At 37.1% G+C, this 7,710-nt stretch overlaps 1 long non-coding RNA gene across 1 annotated transcript in view; it reads left to right on the forward strand.

Moving 5' to 3' along the window:
- The window catches only part of LOC128853309 (uncharacterized), a 37,291-nt gene extending 30,237 nt beyond the window's left edge, over positions 1-7,054 (forward strand). Inside the window, exon 6 of the long non-coding RNA XR_008451759.1 lies at positions 6,949-7,054. This is a non-coding gene — a long non-coding RNA (uncharacterized LOC128853309). The remainder of the gene's footprint in view (positions 1-6,948) is intronic.
- Positions 7,055-7,710: the final 656 nt, after the last annotated feature.

The raw sequence follows: 7,710 nt of genomic DNA on the forward strand, positions 1-7,710 counted from the left end.
TTCTGTTCTATTCTCTATCCCTTTTCAGTGCTAAATTTTCTCTTTTTCTCTCTCTAGAGAGCCTATTCATTGTGTCTGATTAGTAAATTAGGTCCTATTCTGTAGTAACACAAGCACATTGTCAGGGGCTACAGTTCTTTAAATCGTTAATACTTTAGACCTGAAGAAATTGTGTCTTCAAGAGGGACAGTTCAGCCTCTCCTCAAACCATCCATAATCCTGTGTTGTACAGTTACAACTCTACCACATCAGTTTCATACCAACCTCTCTGTGCCCCTCCCAGGCTCAACACAGGCTGCCGAGTAACATAAAAACACTCCATTGCCTTTTCCAATGCTATTTCAGCACATGACCCCCAAATGCCACTGACTGAAGCATTAGAAAGAAAAAAAAACCACACACAAAAGCAAAACTCTGATTCTGTTAACCTATAAATGCCATACTTCCTGCATATTTTCCTTCCTTTCTCACTAAAGGTGAAACAAAGAGTTTCTGCCAATCCTATTCATATGCTCAGAGTCATTCTGTCTTTTGCCTGCATGGAAACTGCATCATTAAGATAGTAAAGCAATATTAAAGTAAAGCTAGAGTGGGGCTGTTAATGAGTTCAAGAAGCAGAGTTGTATATTTCTTTTAATATATAGATATTTTTTAACAAATTGTTTCCAGTGTGTCCAGAGCGGAAGTTAAAAAGTCTTTAAAAATAACAATCCTGCCTGTATATTTAAGTTTGAGTAAAAGATAAATGTTAAAAAATGATGATTTCTGAAAAACAATTTAGATGTTGTATCTTTTTATGCTTACACAAATACTAACTTTACCACATGCAGCTGTGCCACATTAGCTGTGCCATGATGAATGTTGTTTAATAAGCAGAAGAGCGGAGGCTGGCCTACATTTGGCTGGGATGCGTTTGCTACTGAAATTGGGATGTGCTCGTTTCATCTCCCCAAATGGGGAGCAGCTGCTCCACCCCTTCATGCAGAAGAGGGCTCAGGCAGGATGCTGGACTCTGGGCAGGACATTTGATCGCTATAATTATCCTGATATGCAGATATATTTAAATGCATAACTGATAGAAGATCATCATGTGAATCTATTGAGTATCCAAATAGGAAATACAACCCCATACCACTCAATATGAATTACCAATGTGTGCTTGGAGCCATCCAGGTGTCAAAAAGGACAATCTTTACAGTGACAAAACTGATTCAAACCTTATTGATGTAACTCATGATATTACTGCTCTTGATTCACATCCCTGCAGCCATCATCAAGCAGCCTAAACTTTGGTCCTAATATTTACATTCCAGAGAAAAAGAAAATAAAATTATAACTGATAACAAATATGAAAGTATTTAAAACCTTTGTTGCCATATTTTGACTATGAAGACATTAGTTCTTTGAAGCAGCAAGAACTGCTGTCCCTTGATCAGGGAACTCTTCTTAAAAAAGAACTAATCCTGGGATATTCCAAAGGAAAATCAGCATTTAGATGTAGCACAAGTACTATAAAAGCATCTCATCAAGAGCTATTAGATTGCACTGGTGCATTGTGATATACTTCATAACTTCTTGAATGAGCTGAGCTTCTTTAAATATCTCCAGTAAACTCATATGGAACCCTTCCCATATCTACATGTGTAACTCCAACTTTGACCACTGTTGCTAATACTATGTATTGATAAATAATATCCTAAATTGCTTAGTTTCTTCTGGTATAAGCATAATCGCAGCCTCTAGTCTCACCAAAATTAAACCTTCACAGGTGCAGGTGTCAGACACCCTTTTCAGTGAAAAAAAACTTACTCAGGTTTTATTGATGTAAAGCACAATATTACCGCTCTTGTACAAAACAAGGTCACACTGAAGTTGTATGTCAAACTTCATTAAAGTGTGTATCAGGAATCATCAACTTGTGATGCTCGCTGACCTGAGCACCTTGCAGTTCATGAACATTAGCAAGGCTTTCTCACACCACACATTTGCATAGTCAGCCAATCAATATAGTTAAGAAAATGAACCAAAACTTACCTGACTCTCATTATCATTGCAGTATTGCTAATTTGATGGGCTTGCACTTCCGCCTGGCAGTCTCAAGTCTTTCTTCTGCTTGATCCACAGCAGATGTTTGAAAACAGATCTTTCTTTGCTTATCCAGGAAAATAAACCTGTTTGGAGGATGTTACATTTTAAGTAAAAAATATCATGGGCTCTGAAACTTCCAGCAAAGCACAGAATTTTCCACAAAAAAAAAAAAAAAGCTTTGGTTTCAACTACAGCCCCTTCCTTCCTCCAAAAAAAAGCTTTAGAAAGAAACAATATTTTTTTAAAAGAAGTTCTTGGTTTCCTCTATTTCTTATTCTAGATGTGGTCTCAATATAAATGAAATGAGGGCAGGTATCCAATATGGCACACATGCACTATTTATGGTCTGCAATCAAGCTGCCAGCTCTGGAGTTCAGTGCCACTGTCTATCATGAAGTCAAACTCTGAGGCTAAATAACTTAATATCCTTAAATTTTGTATCCACCAGATATTCATACTTTAGAGAGCAAACGCCTCAGCTGAAGGCTCCAATGTAATTTGTTTGGAGTGCTGACCTTCTTTTGAAGTATCACTACTATTTGTCACTGTTACATTCATGGTAGTAGATGAAATTTACCAGTCTTTGTTTGCTTGTGTTATCAAATTATTAAACTTAAACATTTAAATGGAAAATGATTTTGCATTTTTCCTGACATATACAGTAATTCAGATACAGGAGCTTTGAGTACAGCAGAGAGAAATATGAAGCTGATGACTCACTGAGATTTCTTGTACAGTCTTGGTGTGTTAATATACAACAGGAGAATTCCACCCAGATACTGCACCGACTCTCTGCTTAGAGCCAGAAAGAGAAAGAAAGGTCATTTTCACTTCTTCCCTGGAGAGTTATAGGGCTGAAGAACTCCACAGGACCAAATCTCCATCCTAGTTTTCTCTATGCATTTCACATCACACTTTCTTACACTCATGGCATTCACTTTTTGTTGGTTTTGGTTGGGTGTTGTCCCCCAAATACATTTGACAACTGCCAGAACTGCAAAGAAGATAAGGAAAATAAAGAAAATTACGCTTAATCACAGTGAGGCTATCAGAATCTAGTAAATAAATTAGTGACTCCCATGTTTGCTTCTTAATCTTAAAATTAATATAAACTGATTAATTTCCTAATACTGCTTGAAATCTAATATTCTTGTAGGCTTTAGAAAGTCTTTTGTGCTGAAGATCAGTGGGAGCTGGCAACCTGATTTCTGTAGATACCTCTGAAGAATCCAACTGTAAAGTTAGATAAAAATATTAAGTGTTTTAAAAGTGATTTGGGATGTATCTGTTGATAGGTGCCTATGAAGTCTTCCAAAAGGTTTTTTTCCGCTATCCTCCCAAAAACTGTAGGCAAAGAAAATTTTGTTTAAAAAATGGATACAACCAAATTTGCTCCATATTTTAAAAATAGATCATGTTTCATTACATTCAGAAAACCACAACTCACATGATGGAGATACTTTACTTGTTATGTACATAATAAAGCTTCAAAGTAACATACATTTGTGTGGCTTTAACTAATTAGATGAATTTTATACCTATTAAACCAACCAATACAAAACACTGTGTGAACTCCCTCAATTCCATTCCAGTCTGGTTTTATTTGCTTTGGGAAATGTACAAGGAAAAACTCAATCAAGGAAAAATACCTGTGCTAGATAGCTCTTCAAAAACTTAAGTAAGGAGAGAGGGGTTCAAATAAATAAAACCTCTGTATCTGGACAAAGACACCATCTTTTCTATTAACATCTCTCAGAGAAATAAGAATAATATTGAGGATAGAGAACTGATCAATATTCCCCTCAAAGTGGCATGGATAAAAGCATTAATGAAATTTAAAAGTCTGAAGATCAGAGTCTCAGTAGCAAAGCTGATATTTTGTACTCACCAGCCTGCTAAGGTGGGATATTTCCGTGAACTCCACTAGGCATCTATTCCAGACTGAAATTCCAGGTAGGGTCATGCCTGGCACAAATTAGACACTACATCAGCTTATCTGTCCAGACAAGCCAGGTATTTACAAAGCACAAAGTTCACTTTTAAGCATCTTTTCCCTTTACCCTCAGGAGCCATAGCTGCAATGAGCAGCTTTTGGCACATGTCCCCAGTGATCAAGGTCACAGTAATACTCATTTCTGTAATGATCTTGCAGCCCTGAAGACATACTCCGCTGTGTTTTAAATATAACGAAGGTAGTGGGGAAAGATGATAGAAATGCATGTGTGCGTGCAGGTTTGTGTGTACCCACCTTGTCCATCATTCAGCAGATTCCCATTCATTAGAGGCGAATGAGTATGTATATTCCTGACACAACAACTGCTGCGTTCGTGTTTATTAGAGGTAGCCACAACACTGCCTCAGCATATTCAGTCAAATATTTCTTCATTGTACTTCATTGCCTGTGTATATTCTGCTACAGAAACATGAAGAAGGGTCTGGATGGAGGAGCTAAGTTGCTACCCCATCATCTTCAATTACATAGCAGGTTGCATCCTTTCCAGATGTGTGGCAGGAGTTTAAAATGGGCTGTCCAGAGGATGCCAGGATGTCCAGTCTCGCCAGCGAGGGTCTCTCTCGGCTATGGAAGTAATTGCTCATGCCAGAAAGTGTTGTGTCCAGCCCCAGGAAGCCAAGAGGATATGATTCTAAATATGACCGGGCGCATCCAAAAGGCTGCGGACAATGTATCTTCTGTTTTAGAAAATCTATTTTCTAACTATATTTACAAAAATAAGAAAGCATCAGAAATACTATGCCATATAATCTCTTATTTGCATCAGAAGAAAGATGTTTACATTATAAATTACAGACCAGTTCAGTCCATGGCATCTCTATCTCCATCACTGGCACCTATGCAAAGGGTGGATAAATAGGCATCAAAAATGTTCTAATTGTAGCTGATGGTGGCTGGGGCAGAGGACTGGTGAGGGTTGCTAGCATAATTTTCAGCCTTGCTCTTTGTGTATCCTGGATAGGACAAGATTCTAGGTACTGCTAAAAATATGTCTTTTAGTTCTGAACCCTGGTTTTCTCCCGAGATGTATCCGTCCATTAGCCCCTGACAGAGCGGCTGGTGTGGGTCAGGCACAGCCGGGAGCCCCGTGGACCGGAATGTCCACCCCTGCAGAAGGGGATGAGCTTATAGAGTCACTGAGGCAAAATCTTCTATGGCAAATCCTGTTCATGTTGTTTATCAATAAGCAGCTAGCTGCAGATTTTTAGTTGTTTAGATACCTCTAGGCACCGTATAAGCTTTAGTGGTACATAAATGCCTAATTGCACTTACGGAATATCACCCTCAAAAATATTCCCTTTAGTCTAACAGACCTAGGGCCTTTCAGTACTCAATGGTATTGATTTCTGTATAGCTTTAGAAAGTAGATGTTTTGCTTTCTTGTGAAAGGTAAAATACAAAGTAAGTAAATATAGGAAGACTCGTGAGAAAAGGCAGGGAAAGTAAGGCAACTTCTGCAAAGGTGAAACTGTTGCATTGAATCTAGTTCTCTCAGGCAGAAGTTAAGTAGATGAAACATATATTGGCATCTTAATGCTCAGTTTTTCTTTCTTTCCTTTCCTTTATCATAAAACAAAGTATTCTTTCCCACCTTAGATCTATTCACCAGACAACAGATCAGTAAAACTGTGTCAAAAAAAGAGTAATGTTTCCAAAGGAATAGAAATTCTTGAAGTACCTATATGTTTGCTTGATAAATTATTTCTTCATTTCTATATTCATACAAAGCACATGTATTTTCACATGCCACTGAAGAGAGAAATGCTGCAAATTTCCATAGAAAGCTACTATTACTTTATTTTTATTTTACTGAAGCAATTTCATGCTATGTTCTTTTCAAATCACAATAAAAAGACTTGCTAGCCTTCCTGCAATCTATTGAGTGAAAGTACAAATTAATTTTTTTAAATGCTATTAATTCAAGAGAGTTTCAGATTTGACTTAAATTTAAGTGCATTCTCTGAACTAGACCATGTTTTCAAAGCAGCTTGACAGGAGCCTGATATTACAGTAATACAAATCTCAAGTAAAGCTGTTATTAGATCAATATGAGTTTATCACAAATATGTGATGTCCGGTGGATCAAGAATAAGAGGAGATACTCAGAAAGATCCCAGCAAAGCAAAGCAGGACCATGGATGGTCTGGCGTACGCCAAGGAAGAACTGAAAGGGAAGCAGGACCCCAGGCAGCAGGACCCCAGGCTGCAGGACCCAGGGTGATGGAAGCCAGCTGGTCTCAGGAAACCAGAAGACACTAACTATAAGACACCGAGAAGGAGGAAAAGAGACTGTTAATACCTGCTAGATTGAGATGCTGACTTTTTCTCCTGATTTCCCAAGTTGTCTATAAGCAGAGGTTGGGTGGAGAGCAGCATTGTGGCAAGGAAATTCCCTGTAGAATGGAGATTGTGTTTCCTTGTCCTACAAGATTTCAACAGTTTGCAGAGAAAATACATGCGAGACAGGGTGTTAATCTGTGATCTCACTTTTCCACCCATCAACACCCAGCGTTTTTTTTTTTTTTTTGTTAGGTCAGTCAAATTAATTGGTTTCAATTTTTTTTAAGTTCATTAAAATTTTGAAAAATTGCCATCACAGAAAAAAGCACAATCTTCAGTTAACAGTGTCAACCTGCTATTGCACTGGCTTTTTATTCTTCTTAATTGGATATGTTGAATCAAATTCTGCCTAGCAAACAGTTTAGAATTTGGAAAATCAGCATTTTTTTCCAATAGGAAAAAAAAGATTGTCAAGAAATTTGCAAACATCTCAAATAATTTCCCAGATGCAGTGGCAGCTTAATAAAGTCTTAGCCTGCTTAAAACTACATTCTTGTATCTTTTAGGTCTTCCTAAAGTATCAAGGGACAATCAGTCACCACTTGTGCTCAATAAACTAAGAGATGATACTACAGGAATCAATGCAGCTCAGTAGAGATTTGAAAGATGTGCATATGTTGTTGAAAGCAGTAAATAAAAATAAAGCCTTACTGAAACTTAATTTAAGTATCCAATGGGTGAGTTTGTTCTTGTGTGTATATATAAAGAACTTAGCCAAGGAAAAGGAAAAATTGTAAACTTAGCAAGTATTGACTAATATACAAAAAGGTAAGGCCAATATCATTAAGTTATACTCTGCTGTTCTAATTCCACATAATTTACATAAAGGTCCTTACTGATTGGATGCATATAATTTCTGGCTCTCCACTCCATCGAGAAAAATCAGTTTGGGGATATCACAGATCAAACCAACATTTTTCTACTATATGACCAATGTGTTTCCATTGCTCATTTAGGTAAGTTTGTGTTTCCAAACTTGGCATAGGTGTCACTGGCACTGTGAGTATGTAGAAACTATTAGGAATGATGTTGCCTCAATATTGAGCTAATAATATTAATGGTAAGATTTTTAAAGGCCTCTTGGACAAATAAAAATTAACTTTTCTCAGTCATCTTAAATTACCAAGCATCATGAAAATAGACAAGGTAGTTGTTTTATCAGCAATAAAGTCAAAGGAATTGCCAGAGATACGGTGTATTACATGTATAATTACCACTGTGGTAATTTATTTAATAAAGCTCTCATTTAATTATAGGAATCTATTATA

This window comes from Cuculus canorus, chromosome 11 (genome assembly GCF_017976375.1).
Source record: "Cuculus canorus isolate bCucCan1 chromosome 11, bCucCan1.pri, whole genome shotgun sequence".
In the NCBI taxonomy this organism is placed as follows: domain Eukaryota; kingdom Metazoa; phylum Chordata; class Aves; order Cuculiformes; family Cuculidae; genus Cuculus; species Cuculus canorus.